The sequence below is a fragment of the Pogona vitticeps genome, chromosome 3, assembly GCF_051106095.1.
Source record: "Pogona vitticeps strain Pit_001003342236 chromosome 3, PviZW2.1, whole genome shotgun sequence".
In the NCBI taxonomy this organism is placed as follows: Eukaryota; Metazoa; Chordata; class Lepidosauria; order Squamata; family Agamidae; genus Pogona; species Pogona vitticeps.
In genome coordinates, this window is record NC_135785.1 from 137735967 (window position 1) to 137762050 (window position 26084).

Here is a 26084-nt window from a genome sequence, read left to right on the forward strand (position 1 = left end):
TACTGTTGAGATGAGCTCCAAAACAGCACCTAAAGAAAAGTCAGTGCCTTAAGAATGAAGCAGAAAAGGATAAGCCTTGTCTGCAGGTGGTAGAAAACGTTCAAGGACATAAAGATGACAAATTTGGCACAGCATTAGATGAAAATCAAATACAGCCAACTGTTCTCCATAATCCTGAAGCTAATTTCTTACTGTAGTTTAAGTCAAGAACCCAAACTCCAATGCATATCATGTTACTATCAGGATGACAGGCTGTTATTAAATGCTTATAACAAAAAATATGGCCTCACAGTATGCACCTGTTGGGGCCTTGGGCAGGTATGGACTGTTGTACCCTAGCTCTTCAAGGATAACTCAGGCCTTTACCCTGAATGTATACCTTTATACAGAAATTTAAGGGGAATAAAATCCACAAAGGTGACATTCTGTGCACCTGCTCAATGAAAAACAAACCTTCCAGTGCATACCTAAAAGTCAAGAGTGTAATTAACAACCACTTTTGACCAGTCTCCCCTGACTTGGTATACTTCAGAAGTGGTTGTCAACTTTCCCCCATCATCCTCAGCCACTACTGGAATTCTAGAGTGGCACATCTGGAGGATACCTGGCTGAGGGAGAAGGCTGCTGTAGACTAGCTTCCAGGGTATTACAAGTGAAAATCATGACACTTCTGCAGCACCTATTTTTATACACAAGAACACTATTTGTACCAACACACACACTTCTGTATTGTAGTATGCTATGTACACAGCTACAATAAAATCCTGGAAGAACACACAACAGAGAATAGTTCTTTTGGTTCAAACTGGGTAGGAAGAGTCTAGGGCCCCTTTTCCCCCCAAAGCAGAAGTTGCTAAAAGATCATTCCTGATTTGGGGAGTAGGAGAAAGTTATTTCAGCTGCTTAAAAAGTGAAGGAGAAGAATATGCACACACCCAAAGGCTTCTGGGTTAAAATGGTCTATTTTAGGCCATTTTTAATTTGATGGGCATGAGCTGCACAATTTTGACTAAGTATCAGAAAAGTACATTACTTTCTCATTATCATATTCTATACAATTCGGATATGTATAACACTATTTCCATTGGCATAGTAGCAAGCTGTGTATGGTGCCAAAATTCATAGTGTATATACTATGAATTTTGGCACCATACACAGCTTGCTACTATGCGAATGGAAATATACACACACACACTTGGCTACAATGTAAAGCAGTGTGTATACAGCTTGTATAACAGTGTAAATGTGCTGGCCCCTCAAAATAACGCAACACACAGCCATTAATGTTTAAACCACGGTGAGTGAACAATAGTGAGTACACCCCTAAGTGACAATGTCCAAATTGGGCCCAAGTAGCCGTTTTCCCTCCCTAGTGTCATGAAACCCATTAGCGTCACAAGTCTCAAGTGTTAAGGGGGAGCAGGTGTTACCCCTCACACTCTCTCAGACTAGTCACTGGAAGTTGCACATGGCAGCTCATGGTAATGAACTATCTGAGAATCTGAAGAAATGAATTATTTCTCCACATAAAGATGGCCTAGGCTATAAGAAGATTGCCCAAAACTCAAACTGAGCTGTAGCACAATGGCCACGACCATACAGTGGTTTAACAGGAGAGGTTCCACTCAGAACAGGCCTCGCCATGGTTGACCAAAGAAGCTGAGTGCCCGTGGTCAGCGTCATATCCAGATATTGTCTTTGAGAAATTGACATATGAGTGCTGCCAGCATTGCTGCAGAGATTGAAGGGGTGAAGGGGTCAGCCTGTCAGTGTTCAGACCACATGCCGCACACTGCATCAAACTGATCTCCAGGGCTGTTGGCCAAAAGGAAGCCTCTTCTAAAGATGATGCACCAGAAAGCCCACATACTGTACAGTTTGCTGCAGACAAGCAGACTAAGGACATGGATTTCTGGAACCATATCCTGTGGTCCAATGAGACCAAGATAAACTTACTTGGTTCAAATGGTGTCAAGCGTGTGTGGTGGCAACCAGTTGAGTACAAAGAAGTGTGTTGTGCCTGCAGCCAAGCATGGTGGTGGGAGTGTCATGGTCTAGGGCTGCATGAGCACTGCCGGCACTGGGGAGCTACAGTTCATTGAGGGAACCATGAATGCCAACATGTACTGTGACATACTGAAGCAGAGCATGATCCCTTCCCTTCGGAGACTGGGTCACAGGGTGGTATTCCAACATAATAACAACCCCAAACACACCTCCAAACAACCACTGCCTGGCTCAAGAAGCTGAGGGTAAAGGTGATGGACTGGCCAAGCATGTCTCCAGACCTAAACCCTATTGAGCATTTGTGGGGCATCCTGAAATGGAAGGTGGAGGTACGCATGGTCTCTAACATCCACCAGCTCTGTATACTCACTACTTTACATTGTAGCCAAGTGTCATTTTTTCAGTGTTCTCACATGAAAAGATAGACAAAAATATTTATGAAATGTGAGGAAGTATACTCACTTCTGTGATATACTGTAAATAACTAGAAAGAGAATTCCTTATAAATGGGACACAGCATAGAGACTAGTCAATTTCAACAATGTTCGTAATGACTATTTGTATTTTTTAAAATATTAGAATGAAAATGTCCTCATCAGTTTAATTAATTCAAGTATAACCTTTTTTGTTTTTGTTTTTGTTTAACCCATTTCCCCCCCCCCAAAAAAAAAAAAATAGGCTCACCAGCTGCAAGCACTTAAAACTGAGGAATTTACAGGAAAGCATTTTCAGCAGTAGGTTTTTGGAACTTCAATTAAAGTTGTTCCTTGGCAGCTCATGTAAAATCTCTGAAGGCTCATCCATTCAGCTGGGGAAAATAATGCAGTGCCGGCTCTTTTTAATACGCACAGCAAAACGGTGAGAACCACTCCTCTAAATTTCACTTTAAGTTGTGCCTTAAGTGAACAAGTTCTGACAAGTTTGGTTCCTGCTCTGACTTGAGGACTGGGGAGATTTTGGAGAATTTTGTTTCCTTTGTAAATCAACATGCCATACTGCAATACAGAGTTAAGAGTAACAACAAGCTGTGTTTGGGAGTTGGAATTTTGGCTTTGATATCATGAGAGCCAAGTAATGACTATTCCAAATGGATAGGAGGGGAGTAGGGCAGATTCAGTCCTAACTGAATGAGCGAGCACAATAGGCACAGGTGAGGACTCTATAGTATGTGACTCATTCACAGCCTGAAAGACTTTTATGGTGATTTGCAACTCCCAAGACTTGCTGCTTAGGGCTATGGAGAGTCAGCAGGTGGGATGGGTGTGCTCTTGGGACCAGCTCACCTCAGTCATTTGGTATTTTGAACACCAGAGGTGTGTGGCACAGGAAGATCTTCCTATATCTTCAGTGATGGAGCCCAGGGGTGGTCATCTGCCTTCCCTGGTTTGTTCTCCAGGGTGGCTCACCTGTTCTTTATGGAAAGCTGGATGTCTGCCCTTTGTGTGGCTGGCTACTTCTACTGATCTGCTTCTAATTCAATAATGATGGCCTGTATTAACTGCTGCTCTCTCATTCTTTACCCTGTCTTCTGCTCATAATTCCTAATATGATTATGTTGTTTTATTTTAAATCTGTTCAGTGTGGACATTGAACAGAATGGACTTATGATTGCATGCGGAAGTGAAAGGGACTGGGCACAGATGTGTCCAGTCCTATCTGAGATGCATAACAAACACTGAGCATCCTCACTCCTGATTTATTCAACAGTATGCTTTTGCCTGCCTGATCAATCACCAGTCAGAAGAGGACACTGCCAAGCATCTCTGTGGTAGTTATTCTAGAAACTGGAGAAAGTAAAAGCATCCCAGACACCTACATAGCAGAAGCTGACACCTTTTCCTGTGACCCCTGCTGTTAATTCTCTCCTGACAGCCATCATCTGTGCTTATTTCCTTCTGCACCAAAGTAGTAATAATGGAATATTATGCAGTGTTGTGATAAGTTGGCATTTTACATCTAATTTGCATTGGACTGGGAACACTCCTAGTGAGAAATATATGTGCTAGAAAATATGATTTGTTGGCTTTTGTATTTAAAAATACACACACACACACACACACACACACACACACACACACACACACACACAAACCATCCTCACTGATTTTAGGTGATGTATAAGCTTAGAAGTTAGCCTAATCAGAATGAAGTACATGGTATGTAAATTATGTAAGTAATTTCTTTTTGGTTTGGAGAGAGAGTTATTAGCATTCCCTGCAGTTTTTTTGTTCTCTCTTTGCCTTTGCTTGCTTATTCTTCTTTTGCTGTCCTTTTAAGAGTTGCTAACATCAGCTGGTTCTTTGAGGATTTCTCTTTTTGCTTGGTTGCCTACAAATTGCTCTAAGCTTTCCATTCCCTCTAAACCTGTTTAGCTGGGCAACAGCTATACTTCTCTGGAAGAATGTTTGGGTGCACTTGGACATTGCTAACAAGTAGAAAAGTCAAAAAATTTTTTAATCTTTTGGGGTTGCATGCATAATATTGTGCTGCTATATGAAAAAAAAAACTTATGGGAAAGGAAAGCCTCATGCAGAAAATGAATGAAAAGAACTCTAAATGTGTGACTTTTTATGTCCACAGTGCCAGGACATATCTAGTCATTGCCATTAGACTGAAACACACGCATACACGTGACAGAGATAATCCCACCCCACTAGGCACAAGGAACCACTGCATTTTTCAAACATCAGATCAGCCATTCTGTACCAGAATGGATGACAACAATGTAAAAAGTCCAATGTTTCTGAAGGAAACTGGCATGCAGTATGTTAGGACCATATTGTACGCTTCCTTCCCATAACATCCATTCAAGGTAATGGGCCTGACCTCACCTTCCTTCAAAACTTGAAAAAATCCATATGCTCTCATGATGATTTCAGTTAAGTTGTGTAAGACTCTGTAGATCTAGAAGCCTGAATTTTTTTTTATAAAACTACATCTTTGTTAGAAATGCCACTATTATAGAAAACTTGATTGTGATATTTTGACATTTATTTTAAAATTATTTACACCCATAGAATCACAGAGTTGGAAGAGACCAGAGGGGCCATCAAGTCCAACCCTGCCATTCGGGAACATCCATTAAAGCACTCCCAACAGGTGGCCATCCAGCCTCTGCTTAAAAACCTCCAAAGAAGGAGACTTCACCACCCTTCAAGGCAGCCTATTCCACTGCCAACCAGCTATGACTGTCAGGATTCAGGAAATTCTTCCTGAGATTCAGGTGGAATCTCTTTTCCTATATTTTGAAACCATTGCTCCTTGTCCTAGTGTCTGGAGCCATGGAAAAGAAACCTATCCCTTCCTCAACATGACATCCCTTGAAATATTTAAACTATGGCTATCATGTCCCCTCTTAACCTTCTTTTTGTAAGGCTGAACATTCTCAGCTCGTTAAGCCGCTCCTCATAGGACATGGCTTTCAGACCTGTGACCATTTTGGTTGCCCTCCTCTGGACACGTTCCAGGTTGTCAACATCCTTTTTGAATTGAGGTGCCCAGAACTGGACACAATACTCCAGGTGAGGTCTGATCAAAGCAGAATAGAGTGGTACCATCACTTCCCCTTCATCTAGACACTATACTCCTATTGATGCAACCAAGAATTGCATTGACTTTCTTGGCATCCTGCATCACACTGCTGACTCATGTTCAGTTTGTGGTCTACCAAGGCTCCTAGATCCTTTCACAGGTGCTGTTAACGAGACAGAGGTCTTCCATCCTATATCATCCTGCCTAGGTGTAGGACCTTACATTTCTCCCTGTTGAAATTCATTTTGTTAGTTTTGGCCCAGGACTATAATCTGTCAAGGTCATTTTAAATTTTAATTCTGTCCTCTGGGGAATTAGTAACCCCTCCCAATTTGGTATCATCTGCTAATTTAATGAGCATACTCTCTATTCCTTCATCCAAGTCATTGATAAAGACATTGAATAGCACAGGGCCTAGAACCGAACCCTGAGGCACCCCACTAGTTACCTCTCTCCATGGTTGTTATTATTCCCCTTGGGATTTTGGGTTAAGATGGTACATACATTTAAATAAACAAATCATAAATATATTAGAAAAGGAGGAAGACAAAGCAAGGATTTGAAAGTCAAATGGGCAGCAACCTTATCTCCCATCCATCTCATCTCATCTCAAATGAATCACTAGCTAGCAACTCCCAGTGCCCTCAGGAATGTTTATAGTATGCCAGCTTTACTTCTTAAGAGGCTGTGATGCACCGAGGCAGCATTCTACAACTTGGATCCCTTTAGACATGATGGACTAGAACTCCATATTTCTACCTAGTATGACCACTGAACATACTGGAGATGAGGAAAAATACGGTACAACTGAAGGGTGCCACGAAGAATGCACCGAGTCGAGAGGTAATCCTTGCTTTTCTTGTCCTGGCAAGGTCAGGGAACCACAAAATTATTCTCCTCACCCCATAGAATCTGTGAAATGTTTTGTGCTGCTCTCAATGAGAAAACACAATGAAAAATATTTGGATTTTTTAAAAATTAGCAAAAGCAAAACTATGCCTATAATGCACACAAGCAGGAAATCAATTCAAATTTTCCAAAATGGTGATGGCTGCTTCATTTCTGCATGAATGTTTAGGGATTGGAAGCATCAGATGGGTTGTAGGTTATTTATTTATTTATTTATTTATTTATTTATTTATTTATTTATTTATTTATTTATTTAATACACTGCCTATCTGGTCATTGCGAGCACTTTAACAATCAGGCAGCCATTCTGTGCTTCTTGTCTGCTGTGTACTTTTTTTTCTTCTCAAAATAAGAACCCTAATTTTGCATAGGGAGAGTTTGTGATGAGGAAAAAAAGCTCTCCATTTCTCAACATTCATCTGGAGGTGGCGAATCTCACATTTCTTGAAAAGTCCTCATTTAGATTTCAGATCAAGTGAAAACATTCAAAATCAATAAGAACAAAGAATTTAATGTATCGATTTTTACTACCTTATTGCTAAGAAATGCAAGCCTCTTCAGTGAGGCTTTGGAGAAATGCATCTTCTTTTGTGATATTTGTCATAATTGACTTTCATTATCAAATAGTGTTCACTAGGCCATGACTTATTCATCTTTCTTTGGTCTGTCACTTATTTCTTCCCATGGGTGACAGTGACTGTTTTGTCTATGTTTAATTTATGTGTAGTCTCTAATTATTGCTGTTATCATTGTTCACATGTATTCTGGAAAATGCTTTTAAATATACTTTAGAAATAAAAAGTTTTAAAGGAGGGGGAAGGAAACAAAAGTATATACAGTCGCCATCAAAGATGCTCTTAGTTTCAATAACATGCCACGTTGTGGTGGGCAATGTGTCTCCACACCTGTGATCTAGAAACATGGAAACCAGCTCTAACAAGACTTGAGCAAAATCGATATTAATTTTTGCCTCTTGTATTCAGCTATATTTTTCTATGCATACTAAGTAGAATATTTGGGACTGTTACACGAGCAAGAGTTTTGTGGGCAAATATTTCATAATTTACATGGCATGAATAGTGAACTGAGTGACCTGACTGACACAGCACTACAGGTTATCAACACTTTCAACATTTCTATGTGAAAGCATAAGAGCAAGAAATACTTATTTAAAATAAATGGCTTGTGCCTTTTCAGAATTTGCCCATCATTTTGACAATTCAACAATGTCTCTTACTTTGGTTCCACAGCATATTTAAGATGTATTCCTCATTTGCAGGAAATTCATGAATGTGCCCCAAAGTAAGGTAATATTACCAATTAAGTACACTATAAGGTCAACTCCCATTACAATAAATGGCTACCTGTCTCTGCGACTTAATGGTGAAGGACAAGGTCTTTGGCATAAGGTTTAATTGGCACACTGAATCATTATCGCCAAAATGAATTGCTTCATTTTCACAGTTCCTGAAGGCAAACTGTTAACTATTCTGTGGCCTTTCCTCTATCCAGGCAATACTGAACAACAGTGGTGGAACCGATCCACTGCCTGTATGCAGTGCCATTTTCCATCACAATCCTATAGTGGGCTATATCCTGAAGTCAATTCGCACAGCATTGGCAGCCTCATTCAGAATTTCTGATGAGTAGCAATGTCAAAATGAACAACAAATGCCAATTTGAATTGCCATTACTTTCTGCTTCTAAGGCAATTCAAGGACGTTTCTGCCAAAAGCAAAACATTCATGAAATTCCCACCCTTTTAAATTTCCACTCTGACCATTTAAAATGATACTATTTTAAGTAGGGACCTCATGAACCGTTCACTCATTCTTTAAATGTGCCCAATGTTAATTGATATTAGCAACTCAGGCAGGATTGGGCCTAGGATGAGAGACCACCTAGGAAGCCTAGGGTCAGAGACAGACAGGTGATAGCTCAATGGGTGGGGCACACACTTTGCATGCAGTAAATCAAAGGTTCACGTCCTCCCTTCTCCAAGTGGGTCTAGGAATGAATCCTGCTTGAACCCGCAGAGAGCTGCTGGTAGCCAATGTCAATAGTACTAGACTGCATGGATCAAATATATCACTCAGTATAAGGCTGCTTCCTGTGTTCCCAACCACTTTGGTTCTCTTCTTATTAACCTAATCATATTCATAGCAACATTTTGAACATATTTGAGAAATAATTAGGCATTTGATTAAACCTGGAACTCAGCCACCCTAGCTGTGTGCATTTCTCCAACATCATTGGTATTATGTTTCAGAGATTTGTGTCACTGCTTTGTGAAACATAGGGCTCTGATGAATTAGTGTCAGCTGCATATGGAATTCACCCATGTGAAACAAACAACTGTTAGCCGCCTGAGGTTGCAGCAGCACAAGGTTCAGTCTGTTGCCTCTGGCAAGAGGGCTTCTGTCAGCACCTGACCAAGCAGTCATGGGCTTTTCATAGGGATTAAGCCAAAATTAAACATATTAAGTTAAGAAATTACTGAAAACTGCTGCATTAATGTCATGCTCTGGAGGTACTGCTGAGTGGAAAAAAAATTGCTTTCCTTCATCTTACCTGACAGCTGAAATTGTATACACATTTATCATGGAGTAAGTCCCTTGAAACACAGAGGGATTTCCTTCTGAATACAATGCTGTAAACAGTATTCAGTTTGAAACATTAAGACCACTATCCCTGAAAAAGTGTTACTTTTCTCATTCTCATAATGTGATTGGCACAGAGGAATTTCCATCATTTGAGCACAGGTATTGTAGTAAACTTTTAAAAAATGGAATCCTGACCACCCCACCACACTTCACATGGAAGAAGTAATCTATTAAACTCAGTAAGGCTTTCATCTAGTAGCCATGTAAAGAATTGCACTACAAGTATGTTAGTGGCATGGGAATGAACTTGACAAAAAAATAAATGTCACAGCGAAGCAGGGCTGTCATCCAGAATGAGGAAGCCATCAATTAACTTTTAATTGATTAAATTTGGATAGAAATTAAACAATGAGGCTTACATCCAGTGGGCAGATTCTTGTGAAGAAAGATGGAACATAATAGCTCCATGGGTGGAGCACTTTACACAATCACCAGCTTGCGGCTACACAAGCGGGAGCTTGCCCATTGAAACAAGCAATTCTTCCACACGTTTAAGGGAATACTGAATATCTCATTGCACTAATGCTTAAAAAATTGACAATCCTGAACACAACAGTCCATTTTGCATGTGGTAAAACCAAATAAAATTTGGACTGATATATTACCAGAGAAAATGGTACACTAACAGAGTTGCTGTTTTATCCAATATCACAAGAATACCCTGCATTTCGATCAGGGTTCAGTCCATGACCATTCTGGTTGCCCTGCCAGATGACCTGCTATGGAAGGCTGACCAGGGGAGGCTGACCCTTTTGGTCCTCCAGGATCTCTCAGCCACCTTTGATACCATCGACATGGTATTCTCCTGGACCGATTGTCAGGATTGGGGAATGGAGGCCTAGCATTATGCTGGCTTTGTTCCTTCCTTGACGGCGAATGCCAGAGAGTCCAGCTTGGGGAAGCTGCTTTGTCCTCATGGATACTAAAATGTGGTGCTCCACAAAGGTTGATCATCTTATCTTTGCTGTTTAACATCTACATGAGGTCATTCGGAGATTTGGAGTGTGTTGTCATCAGTACACTGATGATATGCAACTCTATCTCTCCTTTTCTTCTTCAGCAGGGAAAGCTGTAGAGACCTTAGAGTGTTGCCTGACTGTGGTTATGGACTGGACAAGGGCAAATAGGCTGAAGTTGAATCCTGACAAGATGTAGATCTTGCTGTTGGGAAGGGTCCTGATTGGTTAGGGGGGGCTGGTGCCTGATCTTGATGAGGTCATACCCCCTGAAGGATCAGGCCCATAATCTGAATGTGTTTTTGGACTTGGCCCCCTCAGTAGAGAAACAGATCTTGGCTGTGGCCAAGTTCTCCTTTTTCCATCTGAGGCAGATTGCACATCTCTGCCCCCTTCTCGACAGGAAGTCTCTAATAGCACTGGTTCACTCATTGGTAATCTCAACGATCTCCTATTGCAATGTTCTCTATGTGGGGTTGCCCTTGAAGGCAGTTCAGAACCTGCAGTAAATGCAAAATGCAGTAGCCAGGTTGGTCACTAATGCATCTAAGTTTGACCCTATTTCAACCATCCTGGCTCACTTGCACTGGCTACATCCAGGCCAAATTCAAGGGACTGATGCTAACTTAGAAAGCTCTTTACAGTTTAGGGCCTCACTACCTATCAGAGTCATCCTCCCATCCCACCTGCACCAATCCTTGATGCTGCCCGTGTCCACTCTGAGAGAGGCCCAGAAATCATCAACCAGAAACCGGGCCTTCTCAGTAGTGGCCACCCCACTCTGGAACTCCCTCCCTGTGGAGGTGCAATTGGCCCCCACCCTCCTGAGCTTCTGAAAGCAATTAAAAACCTGGCTTTTCACCCAGGCCTTTACAAACTTCACCCCTTTGTAATATTAATTTTTCTTAGTGAGTTTATGCTGGTCCATGGTTTGTCAAAGGTTTTTTTTTAATGTTTATGTTTATATAGGGTATAAGTTTAAACAAATCAATAAAATAAAATAAATCAGCTATACAACCACATGCATAAGTGGAAACTGCATTGGGGTCCCCTGTTTCTACATAGTCCTGAACTAGAAGCCCACTAGAGCAACAGATTTTTTATTCTGAATAAGTTACCATTAGAATCAATGGAACTTACAAAGGAGTCAGTTCATCAAATCCCCATTGATTAAATGGGCCTACTCTAGTGGGATTTACTACACTAAGCAACAGGGGTTTGGCCACTGTGCCCTAGCAGAATATACCAGTACATACTGACTTGGGTGTATTTGTGTGTGTGTGGGGATGGAATTGTTCATTTAGATGACCCATCTATGAATTGAAGGAAATATCATCCTTAAAGATGTCAGTGTCTGTCCTGTCAAGACCAGGAGGACACGTGACACTTGTAATTTTATAAAATCTTTCATTTTAAGAAAAAAATCCTAACATTTTCAGTTGATAAAAATGCATTAGGTAGCTGGATAGTTCAATGGTTTAGGTGCCTTCCTGCAAAGGCAGAGGCTGGGAGTTTAATTGCCCACTATGTCTCCTGTGAGAAAATCAAGCCTGTGTAGTCATGGGCAAGCTGCACAGTCCCAGGACATTTGCAGAAGAGAATTATAAACCACTTCTGGGTATTCTGTACCTAGAAAATCCTGGAGAAGACTGCCATAAGTTGGTTTTTCACTTGATGGCATACAGTTATTAGCTGGCTGGAGTGAGTTACATTTCCGGCTGTGGAGCCAGAGACTGGAAGTTCAGTTCTTCACTGTGCATCCCTAAGTGGCTTTGAGGTGTCCTGGAAGAAGACAATGGTAAACCATCTCTGAGTACTCTCTACCAAGAGAACCCTGAAAAGGGTTTCCATAAGTTAGAATTGACTCGATGGCATGTCAACATGTAGGTATAGAGTGGGGGTATAGAAAAAATCTTTCATGGATTGCTGCCTTGTCATGGTGAAGGGGCTTGAGTAATTCAGAAAAGCTATGGGCTATGTCATGCAGGGACACCCAAGACGGACAAGTCGTAGTGGAGAGTTCTGACGAAACGCGATCCACCTGGACCAGGAACTGGCAAGCCACTTCAGTATCTTTGCCAAGAAAACTCGATGGACAGAAACAAAAGGCTAAAAGATACAATGCTGGAAGATGAGCCCCTCAGGCCAGAAGGCATCCAACATGCTACTGAGGAAGAGTGGAGGACAAGTACAGGTAGCTCCAGAGCTAATGAAGTGGTTGCGCCAAAGCCAAAAGGACGCTCAGCTGTGGATGTTGTGGAAGTGAAAGGAAAGCCTGATGCTGCAAAGAAAAATGCTGCATAGGAGCCTGGAATGTACGATCTATGAACCTTGGGAAGCTGGAGGTGGTCAAACAGGAGATGTCAAGAATAAACATTGATATCCTGGGCATCAGTGAACTAAAATGGATGTTAATGGGTGAATTCAATTCAGACGATTAACATATCTACTATTGTGGGCAAGAATTCCATAGAAGAAATGGAGTAGCCCTCATAGTCAACAAAACAGTGGGGAAAACTGTATTGGGATACAATCTCAAAAATGATAGAATGATTTCAATACGAATCCAAGGCAGATCTTTCAACATCACAGTCATCCACGTTTATGCACCAACCACCAATGATGAAGAGGCTGAAATTGACCAATTCCATGAAGACTTACAACATTTTCTAGAACTGACACCAAAGAAAGATGTTCTTGTCATTGTAGGGGTTTGGAATGCTAAAGTAGGGAGTCAAGAGATAAAAGGAACAACAGGATAGTTTGGTCATGGAGTTCAAAACAAAGCAGGGCAAAGGCTAATAGAGTTTTGTCAAGAGAACAAGCTGGTCATCACAAACACTCTTTTCCAACAACACAAAAGGCGACTCTACAGATGGACATCACCAGATGGGCAATACCGAAATAAGATTGATTATATTCTCTGCAGCCAAAGATGGAGAAGCTTTACACAGTCAGCAAAAACAAGACCTGGAGCTGACTGCAGTTCTGATCATCAGCTTCTTATAGCAAAATTCAACCTTAAACTGAAGAAAGTAGGAAAAACCACTGGGCTACTAAACCAAATCCCTTATGAATACACAGTGGAAGTGAAGAACAGATTAAAGGAACTAGATTTGGTGGACAGAGTGCCTGAAGAACTATGGATAGAGGCCTGTAACATTGTACAGGAGGCAGCAACAAAAACCATCCCAAAGAAAAGGAAATGCAAGAAAGCAAAGTGGCTGTCCAACGAGGCCTTACAAATAACAGAGAAGAGAAGGGAAACAAAATACAAGGGAGATAGTGAAAGTTACAGAGAGTGGAATGCAGACTTCCAAAGAATTGCAAGGAGAAAGAAGAGGGCTTTCTTAAATGAACAGTGCAAAGAAATGGAGGAAAATAACAGAAAGGGAAAAACCAGAGATCTGTTCAAGAAAACTGGAGATATTAAAGGAACATTTTGTGCAAGGATGGTAGAAAAATGATAGGGACCTAACAGAAGCACAAGACATCAAGAAGAGGTGGCAAGAATACCCAGAGTAATTATACCAGAAAGATTTGGATATCCCGGGCAACCCAGATAGTGTGGTTGCTGGCCATGAGCCAGACATCCTGGAGAGTGAAGTCAAGTGGGCCTTAGAAAGCTTGGCTAAGAAAAAGGCCAGTGGAGGTAATGGCATTCCAGTCAAACTATTTAAAATCTTAAAAGATGACGTTGTTAAGGTGCTACATTCAATATGCCAGCAAGTTTGGAAAACTCAACAGTGGCCAGAGGACTGGAAAAGATCAGTCTACATCCCATTCCCAAAGAATGGCAGTGCCAAAGAATGCTCCAACTACCGTACAATTGCACTCATTTCACACGCTAGCAAGGTTATGCTCAAAATCCTCCAAGGTAGGCTTCAGCAGTATGTGGACCGAGAACTCCCAGAAGTAAAATCTGGATTTCAAAGGGACAGAGGAATTGGAGACCAAATTGATAACATATGATGGATTATGAAGAAAGCCAGAGAGTTCCAGAAAAACATCTGCTTCTGCTTCATTGGCTATGCAAAAACTTTTAACTGTGTGGACCTAAGCAAGATATGGCAAGTCCTTAAAGAAATGGGAGTGCCTGACCACCTTATCTGTCTCCTGAGGAACCTATATGTGAGACAGGAAGCAACAGTTAGAACTGGATATGGAACAACTGATTGGTCCAAAATTGGGAAAGGAGTACGACAAGGCTTATTGTCTCCCTGCTTATTTAACTTATATGCAGAATATATCATGCAAAAGGCAGGACTGTATGAATCCCAAATCAGAATTAAGATTGCCAGAAGAAGTATCAACAACCTCAGATATGCAGATAATACCACCCTGATGGCAGAAAGTGAGTAGGACTTAAAGAACCTCTTAATGAGGAAGAAAAAGGAGAGCACAAAAATGGTCTGAAGCTCAACATCAAAACAACTAAGATCATGGCCACTGGTCCCATCAACTCCTGGCAAATAGAAGGGTAAGATACAGAGTCGGTGACAGTTTTCACTTTCTTGGGCTCCACGATCACTGCAGATGATGACAGCAGCCACGAAATTAAAAGACACCTGCTTCTTGGGAGGAAAGCGATGACAAACCTAGACAGCATCTTAAAAAGCAGAGACATCACCTTGCCAACAAAAGTCAGAATAGTCAAAGCTATGGTTTTTCCTGTAATGATGTATGGAAGTGAGGGCTGGACCATAAAAAAGGCTGGCCACTGAAGAATTGATGCTTTTGAATTATGGTGCTGGAGGGGACTCTTGAGAGTCCCCTGGACTGCAAAGGGAACAAATCTATCCATTTTGAAGGAAATCAACCCTGAGTGCTCACTGGAAGGACAGATCCTGAAGCTGAGGCTCCAATACTTTGGCCATCTCATGAGAAGAGAAGACTCCCTGGAAAAGACCCTGATCTTGGGAAAGTGTGAAGGCAAGAGGAGAAGGTGATGACAGAGGATGAGATGGTTGGACAGTGTCACTGAAGCAACCAACATGAATTTTTATCAAATTTCGGGAGGCAGTGGAAGACAGGAGGGCCTGCCATGTTCTGGTCCATGGGATTACGAAGAGTCAGACATGACTTAATGACTAAACAACAATAGAAAAAATGCAATCCTGAAAACATATGTTGTGCTTTAACAATGAGGTTTGAACAGCAGTTTATTAAAAGTCACTGTGAACCAATAAACTAGCTCTCCAGCCAAATCTGCAACTACAGGCAATGTACAATAACATTGCCTTGAAGAAGAATTGTTTATATTGCTGACAGATGAACATGTAAACAAATGGCAATAGAAAAACAATTGAAGAGAAACAACCCTCCTAGAGTCCTAAAGTATGGATAGAGTAAATTGGTACCTGACCAACTTAGCCCACCAACACTTTATGCCCTATAGCATTTTGGCTACCTGCTAAAATGCTGTTCAAGCAACTCACTATTCTCACAAGTGCAAGGACCCATTTAGTCATCTGCTGTAGCAGCAACTTGCCAGCCCTGTAAGTTATGAGAGTTCAATAACTTACTGATTAATAACTTACTGAAAAAGCAAACTTTAATTGTTTACTGTTGATGGGAAATGTAAACAATTGAGATAAATATAAACAGAGGAAAGGAAAAGACTCACAAGAAGGTTGGTGACACCACCAACACCTGGTACCTTCAACACTGATGCTGAGCACCAGACTTCAATGTACAGCAACATGTAGAGTCAACAGCTTGCAGCAGCACCTCAGAAGAGATGAGGATAACATGAATGTTCCTCCAAAGATTCAAACTGGCTTGTCTAGATGGGCACCTAGAATATTTTTCATGTGTGTACAGTAGTACGTTTAAAGCTATAACGTTGTTTTTTAAAACTTTTTAATTATGTATTTTACAATTGTATATCTGCTTTTTCATGGTGCCTTTTTAAGGCTATATGCTCATGTATTTTCAGAATTTAATTAATTTTTTGTATTTCTAGTATTTAGGAGTGAAATCTGACTTATTTTTCTGCAATGTAAGTCTAGTTTTCATATATTTTTAAGCATTCATGCCTACAATTTTTCCATAGCTGTAAGATTTTTGGTTGTTCTCAACAAATTTGAAGTATTTTGTGCATATTTTGTACAGGTGAGTAAAGTTTATAGAAACAGAAATGGCTAATAACAATGAATATCAGGCACATTCTTATAGAACAAAAACAGGGCCTTCTTCCATAAATTCACAGAAGACGCGTTGCTTCCTTTCTTTGACTGGTAGCTGTGCCTTGCTTTTCACAGGCTTCACCTCTGTTCTTCAGACTCAGAATGCCATTTAGCATTCCATGGGTGGCACTCTGATACCTTCTCCCCTTCCTGGCTCCTTTTCCTTTTCTGCATTCAGTTCAAACTCTTTTTGCTTACTTTGAAATGTCTCCACTCTTTTTTTCCTGTCTCTCTTGTCTTGTATGCGTCTCCTACCCCACTCCACAGATACTCTGTCCTTCTCTTTGCGCATCTGGGATTAATCTTCTTGCCAAGACCAGCATTTCTTCCTCTCATCTATGTTCCTTTGCCACCCACTATCCTACCTGTGCTGCTGGTAGCTTTGGAAGCTGCTTTCTTTTTCTTTCTTTCTTTCTTTCTTTCTTTCTTTCTTTCTTTCTTTCTTTCTTTCTTTCTTTCTTTCTTTCTTTCTTTCTTTCTTTCTTCTTCTCCTTTTGGATGCTAGTTTTTTCTGACATCTCCCCTCTTCTACCTTATTTCCTTCTCCTTGCTTCCCATGTATTTTCTCTCTTATTTTGTGAGCAGGCCCTACATTTTATTTTACTTCAGAGCAAAGTATTGTTTGCATAATTATGTTGTAAACTACCTGGAGAGATTTAGCACTATGAGGCAGTATATGTCAAAACAACAGCAAAAATAGTAACACTGAGCAAATCATCAAAATGATATCAAATGATTCTGATAAACAAAATCATTAAGGAATTACGGGGAAGGTTGACCTGTTCTTGGGGCTGCAAGCTCAGCAATCCTTCATGTCATCTATAGATTCAGATGCTACAGTAGCAGTATGTAGTAAGATTACGGTGGTGCTGGCAGCCATGGCAGCAGTGTAGGCTGTGATTTGTGACCACTCATGAAAACAGAGCTGGACTGTCCCCCTCCTGTGAGAAGGACTACTGTTTTCCTCAGCAGACGTTTCCTTAAATTTCTGGAAACTCCTTGTAGAAATAGTTGAGATCTGAATAGTCTAGATCAAATACAGTATTATTGTTGCTTCATCTTATACTTTATAATTGTATTCGTGAAGGCTTTCACGGCCAGGATCTAATGGTTGTTGTGGGTTTTTTGGGCTCTTTGGCCGTGTTCTGAAGGTTGTTCTTCCTGACGTTTCGCCAGTCTCTGTGGCTGGCATCTTCAGAGGCCTGAAGATGCCGGCCACAGAGACTGGCGAAATGTGAGGATGAACAACCTTCAGAACACGGCCAAAGAGCCCAAAAAACCCAGAACAACCACTTTATAATTGCTTTGCATGATGCTTCTAGAGTTGTTGAGGCTTTTTAATACACAAAGATTGACCCTGCCCAAATGAATTTACAATATTCGAATCAGAAAGCAATTATATTGCCATAGTCACGTTTCTGCCATGCTAGCATATTATACAGATTTGCAAAGGCAGTGACACATGAACTGATGGTGTCAAAGTTCTCTGGTGTAATGGAAAGGAGGATCAAACTGTTAACAGGGAAAGCAACATGTTCTCTAAAACAGTGTTCCTCAGCCTTTTTGAAAACACATGCCCCTTTTTGGCAAACTCCTTCAAACCTTCCCCAAGCCTAATCATATTATTTTAGATATTACAGTTTGGACTGGGAGAGGCAGTGAGAGAGGTGGATGAGTATTTTCCAGGACTGACAGTGATAGACCTAATCTAGCACTGCCATTGGGGTGACATTTAGGGTGCCAGAGGAGCAACAGAGTCAGTGGGGGAAGAAGTTTAAGGATGAGTGCAATGCACAGTGGCACCGTCCATGAACAATGGACTCTTATCCTATGTTTCTCAGAAAATAAAGAAGATAAAAGAAATATAAAATGCTCTGCTGTGGAGCATATGTAGATTCAATAAGCTGCATACTAAAAAAAAGATGTTATTTTCTTTTGTTTTCGAAATTAAAATTTACAATTTAGAATGTTTTTTTCCTCAAGCCTCAATTTCCCCACAACTGTTCATGAAAATCACCTCACCATGAAAGTTGGTGTGGATCTCATTAAACCATAACAATGAGCAAAGTGACAGTATTTAGGTTATCACTGATAGGATTTCTGCAGTTTGGCTCTTGCATGCAGATGGATTCAGAACCTGGTTGTGTCTGGTGACTTACAGTATAATGCGATGGGGAATTAAAGCTCCTCCCAACCCTTTGTTCTGTTTTCACAGATTTCAGCACTTCCCAGACTGATGCTGAGAAAGAAATTAAAAATCTGAAAAGCCTGGAAAAAGCTTGAGAGAGAAAAATCTAGTGTTCAGTGTACATCTGTTCCCCTTAGTTAGCGCAATTCCAAGACACTGTGCTGTATGAAGTAGAGTCACAGATGGCATCCCCCCCACCCATCTATCTCAAGTGAATGGCCACAGAACTCAAATACTATCAAGTTATTTTCAAATAAGAAGAGAGGGGAAATTTGTAGCACTTCTCTCCATGTCTATCAAGACATCTGCCTTACTTTGCTTAAAGACAGGGCCAAGGGGCCATTAACCAAACTAAGGGCTCATTACCTGTGGAAAAAACCTATTTTGAATCAATTTCAAATTGATTTTAAAAATTCTAACTACACAGTGCACAGCGAAGTGCAAATTTTTTTTTGCCTAGGAAGTGTTGTTGTTGTTGTTTTTTTGTTGTTGGAAAGCAAGGTATTTTACTCAGCTGTGGCATGGTTGTTTCTTTTCAACCGCTTGTGAATTGATTATTTTGAATTATTTTGGCATATGTGAATGCCTCTGATAATGTCTGTGGGGGTTGTCAAATCTTGGAGGTTTCAGGCTGCGGGAAAACTCTTGGGTCTGATCCGAAAATAGAGCCAGCAGAGAGAGAAAGATTGGGTGGGGGTGGGGGTTAGTTTTCCCTCTAATGCAGGCTTGTCCAACCTGCGGCCCGAGGGCCGCATGCGGCCCAGGGTGGCTCACAATGCGGCCCAGTGCAATTTTTTATTTTAAAAGAAATTCCAAGTTTCAAGTTACACTGCTGGCGCTTGCAGCTGGGGCACGTCACAATGGTAGGGGGGGAGAGGGAAGGAAGGAGTGGGAGGGGAGGGGAGAGGGGGCTGTGTGACTGCATTGTGCCATCCCCGTCAATAGGTGGATCCCCCTCCCAGCCCCATAAAGCCACCAGAGTTGAAGATGGCAATCTCTGCTGTCTAAAATTGCAGCTGCCAGTAAGCGCGCTTGGAGCAGAGCTGTGGAGGACAGCTAGGGCTGCCCCCCATGCGGCCCAAACCAAATTTATGTGTGGCCCAAACCAAATTTTCATCTTCTAATGTGGCCCAGGGAAGGTGAAAGGTTGGACACCCCTGCTCTAATGCAATGAATCTGGAAGCCCTTGTAGCCCCCTCAACCGATCTAAGATACAGTTTGAAAATGGATTAGAAGCTTTTCCAAGAGGAAACAGACACGAACCCCCAAACCATATGACTATCATGTGAGTTCAAACCAACTTCAAAAACCTGATCCATCTCCCAGTTCATTTTCATAGTATAACTGAGCCCTAAGCTATCTGCAAAAACACCCATAATCTTCTTTTTCTTAAGCCTGGCCCTGCTAGCAAAAAATGTCTTGAGGGAGCAGGAAGAAAGACCAGGAGGCGAGATTCACAGAATAAAGACTAACTTCTCTTCCAGCACTCCCTGCATGCCACACCATCATTACATTTAGCATTATAAATGGTGCTAGCATAACAAAAAACACATTTGTCACCCAAGCCACTTCTCTTATGTGCCAAAGCCCATCAAATTAATGCCCATGACATTAAATATAGTGACAGTCAGGCCTCCTGCATGTGCAAGGCTGGCAAATGAATGTATTCTATTTTGCAAGCGATTTACATCAATATAGAACCAGGCTGTGTTCCTTCTAGTCAGATAGCTGAAAAATGATTCTGTTAAAAGAAGCAATTGAGTATGCAGCAAGTCTATGAACAGTTTTCCATTGCATTTGTCACCACAATAAATTCAAAATAATAGATCTTTCAGATCCCAATATTCCCACAACAGTCAGCATGAAACTTGAACTGCAACATTTTATGATACAGAAAGTTGTTCTTAAAAAGCAGCAAGCATTCTAATTGCCTTGCTTTGCTTTTCAGACTCAGTAATTACTTTTTGTTGCATATGGTGACAAGCTTAGAGCCTTCCATTTGTCCAGAGAAAGCCAAATCGTTTGAACTGCTGATACCCAATCAGCTTATCTTTATCAATCAATCAATATTCCACTTATGAACACAGATACTCTTCCTTGATAGGCCATCAGAAATTCAGCACCCACCAATAAAGGTTATTATCCTATTGCAGAAATGACAACCTAATTGCTCAGACAAGTGGATTTAAATATATACATCCTGCAGCTCAGATAGTGAGTATCTTAACTCCTTGTCTGATTGCATTGTCTGTTGTACGTATTCCATGCACCCAAGAAAGAATTGTGTTATGACACAAGACATTATATTTACAACACATTTTTAGCATGGGTAGAAGAAGAAAGGGGAGCGCAACTTTGTTAATCTTTCAAGAGAAGCCTTCTTAAAGGGGATCCTGAACTCTCAGCAACTAGAGCCCAACAGGATATGCTGATGCCTAAGTCTAAGATGAGCTCAGGCCCTCAGAAGAGACAGCTGAGAGTCCAGCTCCACCAGAAGAAGGAAGCCCTGCATCTTCTAAAAGTCCTCTAAAAATCTCTAACAAATGGCAGCTGGACTTTTGGTGGGGGCCTGGAAACTTCTGCTTAAAAGCTGTAAGGTGAGGCTGTAGGAGGTGTTGAAATAGCAGACAGTATTTATTGTACTCAGATCTGTACTCAAAAAATGAAGATCATGGCCACTGGTCCCATCACCTCCTGGCAAACAGAAGGGGAAGATATGGAGGCAGTGACAGATTTTACTTTCTTGGGCTCCATGATCACTGCAGATGGAGACAGCAGCCACGAAATTAAAAGACGCCTGCTTCTTGGGAGGAAAGCGATGACAAACCTTGACACCATCTTAAAAAGCAAAGACATCACCTTGCCAACAAAAGTCCAAATAGTCAAAGCTATATTTTTTTCCTGTCGTGATGTATGGAAGTGAGAGCTGGACCATAAAGAAAGCAGGCCGCCGAAGAATTGATGCCTTTGAATTGTGGTGCTGGAGGAGGCTCTTGAGAGTCCCCTGGACTGCAAGGAGAACAAACCTATCAATTCTAAACGAAATCAACCCTGAGTGCTCACTGGAAGGACAGATCCTGAAGCTGAGGCTCCAGTACTTTGGCCATCTCATGAGAAGAGAAGACTCCTTGGAAAAGACCTTGATGTTAGGAAAGTGTGATGGCAAGAGGAGAAGGGGACGACAGAGGATGAGATGGCTGGACAGTGTCTGCGAAGCGAACAACATGAATTTGACCCAACTCGGGGAAGCAGTGGAAGACAGGAGGGCCTGGCGTGCTCTGGTCCATGGGGTCACGAAGAGTGAGACACAACTAAACGACTAAACAATGATAATTTACTGTACTCAACACTTTACTGCTATAGACTGTTGGAAACCTTGTGTGTGAATTCAGACTATTCTTCTTGCATGCTCCTGCACACCCTGAAACCCTGTAAGGTCTCAATCTCTGGTCCTCCAGATGTTTGGGACTTTTAGAATCCCTGACCATTAGTCATATTAGCTGGAGCTTTTGTGAGTTAAATTCCAAAATATCTGGAAGATCAATAATAACTGATTGTGATATGGAGGTACTGTTTAAGCCTTTGGGGATCATACTTGGCCGACCCAGGGAAGAATGTCCCTATCATGCTGATCAAACATAGCTCATGTAGGTACTGAATTTAAATGTATCAGCAAAGTGGTGGGGTGGAGGAGACTAATAAACTAAATATGGATCCTGGAGAGAAAAAAACCTATGTGGGTGAATGGTTCTCAAATCTGGGACTTGGGGACTCTTTCCTGTTGCCCTTTTTTGAAAGCACAGGGGTACATCTTCTAGGTGATCATTAAACCAGGAAATAGCACAGCATCTGACACACATTAAACCATTATTATGAGAACCTCACCAGCTGATGATTGTCTCCCAAAACCTTGTTACTGGCAAACCCTTAAACAATTCTGGGTCAAATTACTTAAAAGACCATTCTCATATCCTGGAGTCCTGATGGCACAAGGTTCCAGGATCTGAGGAGGCCCTCTCCAGAGGTCTATTGGAAAAGGTATTCCCTGCTTTAAGCATCCTTTTTGACTCAACAGCTGAATTTGTGAGGATTTGCTGACTTCCTATGAGCTATGTCACTCATAGCTGTGATTTACAGCCAATGCCTTTCAACACATATTGTCCCCTTCCATAGAGGGCAGATTTTGCCTTCTGTAGTTAGTCCTCACAATTCAAACATAACTCGAAGACAGTAAGGGGGAAAACCTATAATTGCAAATCCCAATAGTGGCACATACTTACTTGACATAGGATCTCAAAACAGTATTTAATAAGCTGGAACCAATAGTTCCTTGCTTGGATATAAGATTAGCTGTTACCATAATTATCCCTTGAAAACTGAATGGTATAGCTTTTAATAACTTCAGCCTCTTGCCAATGTAACTCTCCCAATTTCAGATGCATAACAGAATGGGTCAAACAGGGTGTTCCTACAACATGTCCACGCAGAAGGCAGCCTCACTGGGGGCAATGGTGTACAGGCTGTTAATTGTAATTGTTATATTCTCCTTTTTGGATGATTTGGGCCCTCTCAATTACATGAGACACCTGAACAAGAAATTTTCAAACTCCTGTGGTAGTCCCTTCCCCGGCTTTTTTCCTCACCAATCTGTCTATATTTGTGCAAATTACTCTTTGCAAAACAAGTGTTGGGGAATAAAAGGACGGGCTGATTGTTTTAAAAGGTACACACAATCCCTCTCATCCTTCTGGTCCTCAAAAGACCATGAAACAAATCAGCACCCATATTGTTTTGTAATCTCACTTCTGTGAATCTTCCTCATTGAAGAGAGAACAGCCTAAAGAGATGAATATTAAATAAAGTTTGTCTATTTTAGATATTTCAAAATTGGTGCAATCATGAAGGATATATGGAAATGAGTTGTTGTGATGTTTCTTCCATTCCCACTCTCCACCTAATCTAGGAAGGAAAAAAACGTGACAAGCCAGTAGTGAAAACCACTATATTTATAATCGAGGAAAAGAGGTTAATTCAACATCCCATGGTCTGTTGAACCCAATATCCATACTTTCCCTAGAGCAACAACAAATGCACCAAGGAAATGCAATCAAAGCATCAAATCCACTCTAGCAAACGTGTTATGCCAACCCTTTATTAATGTTGCCTCTCAGCAAAATTTTAGCTTAACACACAAGCTTGACCAAAATGTTGCTCCTGTGCCACACACGATCTGGCTTCCTTTACATTACACACTCACAAGGGCATATCAGAATAGGATGCATTCTGAGAACAAAACTCATTGGAAGAGTGAAGTGACTCGATGAAATTTGTGGAAGCCTGATTATACTGACACTAATTGGTGGGAAATTTGACAAGTTATAGATAACCGAGTTGTCTTTCCAAAGAAGAGCTCATTTTTCTGTATTCCTTTCTATGCCAATCACAGGCGCAGGAGTGAAATACCGGTGAACAAGCCTTGTTGAATTAAGCCATTCAGTGATGAAAGAAGGAGCTTAATTTTGTTTCCTTGCATCTTTTCGCACTGCCAAAGAAAAGCCCCCATTGTCCTTGCTGTAGGCTTCCCTTTTACGCCTCCAGGTTCTCTGCCAACTTAATTGTGAAATCACGCTGCATCTCCAAGTGAAAGTGAGGTGGAGGAAGGAGGGGGGAATCTCATGTCTGATTTCTTCTTTTTTTCTCTTCTTTGGGAATGACTTCTGAATTTAATAAGCATCAATGAGCACACATTTAAAGTTTCTTCTGCAAAGTCACAGCACACAGAAAGATCATTTTAACAGCCTGAAAGCAAACTTCCATGGAATGTGGTCTGAAGATATGTGCTCCAAAACAAATCACACTTCCTAATTTCTCATAGCCTCAAAATGATAGAAATCTGATTTGGAAGCAATGACTACAGTTGTGATAAGGCAAAACCACTGGTTTATAAACAGTAATTGTGTTTGATAAGACTTTGCTGCCTTAATGGTAAAAGGGAGGTTAATGTATGGAAAAAGAAGCACAAATACTTTCATTGGAGCAAAATAGGGGCACCACTTTAGTGGTTGCAGCTGAAGAGACTTGGCACAGCGTAGGGCAAAGGAGCCAGGCTTTGGCTGATCCACCTGCCATCTGAGGAAAACCACCCTCAGCATGCCAGTTGGAACATTTTTGGAGTAACTAAAACAAAGCTGTGGTACCAGCCACTGTGTGGTTCTCCTGCCACTTAGGAGTTAAGCTAGTCCCATGGCTCCCAGGTTGAGCATGTTCCAGAAAGCCCTCACCTCCAAGATCCTGTAAGAGCATCTCTGAAATAAGTGGGAATGGCACAGAGGTACCAACTGCCACCCAAAATGGATCCAGCTTAATGTCCCAAGTGTCTACAATAAGCTTCTGACAAGAAATATGATCCAATAAAGTTGTGACAGGGTGAGTAAAAAGAACCAATACAAACCGTGGGATGTATGAATCAAAAATAAATTAACGAAGAGAGAAGGAGTTGGGAGGATCATACAAACAGAGACTGAGCTATATGTGAAATTTATTTATTTATTTCCACTTCTATACAGTGGACCCTCAACTTATGGAATTAATCCATATTGGAATGGTGGCTGCAGGTCAAAAAGTCTGTAGTTCGAGGCTCCATTGACCTACAATGCATTGAAAACTGATTAATCCGTAACCGGCCATTTTTGTTCCATTTTGGGGTGTTTTTTTCGGTCTGTAGGTCGATTCTCTGGCTGCAAGTCGAACCTAAATTTTTCGGCCGGAGAAGTCTGTAACTCAAAAAGTCTGTAAGTGGAGCCGTCTGTAAGTCGAGGGTCCACTGTACCTTCCTATTAGTGTTGCTCCTTTCTGGGAGGTTCATAACATACAATTGAAGCATATACTAAAAACATTACATAATAAATACAAAAATTATAATAAAATACTATAAACCTTGTCACTAATTAAACTATCTTTACATTAAAATGCACAAATTAAAACACATTTGAACATCTATATTTACACTAGTAGAAGCCAGCTTTATGTAATTTGGTCTTAATGAACTTTCTAAAATCATTTCCATGGACAGCTGCCCAAGTATGTGAATGAGTAGACTGTATCCATGAACTGAAACAAGTCTGCAAATATTAAAGGTGCTGCTGCACCTATACTTTTTTGCTTGTGTTATTGTTGTTTCCGAAACAGACTAACACGCCTGCCTCTCTAAAAACTTCTGTTTCTGCTCACAGTGAAATAAATGTGTTAGTCTTAAAAGTGTTTCAATAGTTTTGTTTTTCTTTTGTATTCCTTTTTATAATTTATAATTATCTCATCACCTGCTTAAATCTGGCTTGCTTGCACTGGGAATTCCAGACCAAAGAAGAAAGGGTTCAATTTTCTTGACAATTCTCACTCCTTCTGATTTACAGTGACCTTAACAGGGCTTTCCAGTTAAATGAAATATGTAAGGAGTGGTTAAGATTTGCCACTAGAGTTGAGCACTTCATATTTGTATCCCAGGGATATGAATATGAACTGTGGCACCACAGGTGCCGCAGGGCCCCAGTTCCCTCCCCCAGAACCAGCTGGCCTACTCACCAGGCTCTGGTGGTGGTGTGTCAATCCCAGCAGGAGCCCAGCCAGCCCTTCCCCAGTGCCC

At 41.1% G+C, this 26084-nt stretch overlaps 1 protein-coding gene and 1 long non-coding RNA gene across 17 annotated transcripts in view; one reads left to right on the top strand and one right to left on the bottom strand.

Annotated features, from left to right (window-relative positions):
* PCDH9 (protocadherin 9) overlaps nucleotides 1–26084 on the bottom strand; it is a 1094858-nt gene that overhangs the window by 912115 nt on the left and 156659 nt on the right. The gene's annotated exons all lie outside the window — the stretch shown is intronic.
* On the top strand, nucleotides 2776–4924 carry LOC144588280 (uncharacterized). The gene is made up of 2 exons (XR_013543775.1): nucleotides 2776–2865; nucleotides 3715–4924. It is a non-coding gene; the product is annotated as an uncharacterized LOC144588280 (long non-coding RNA).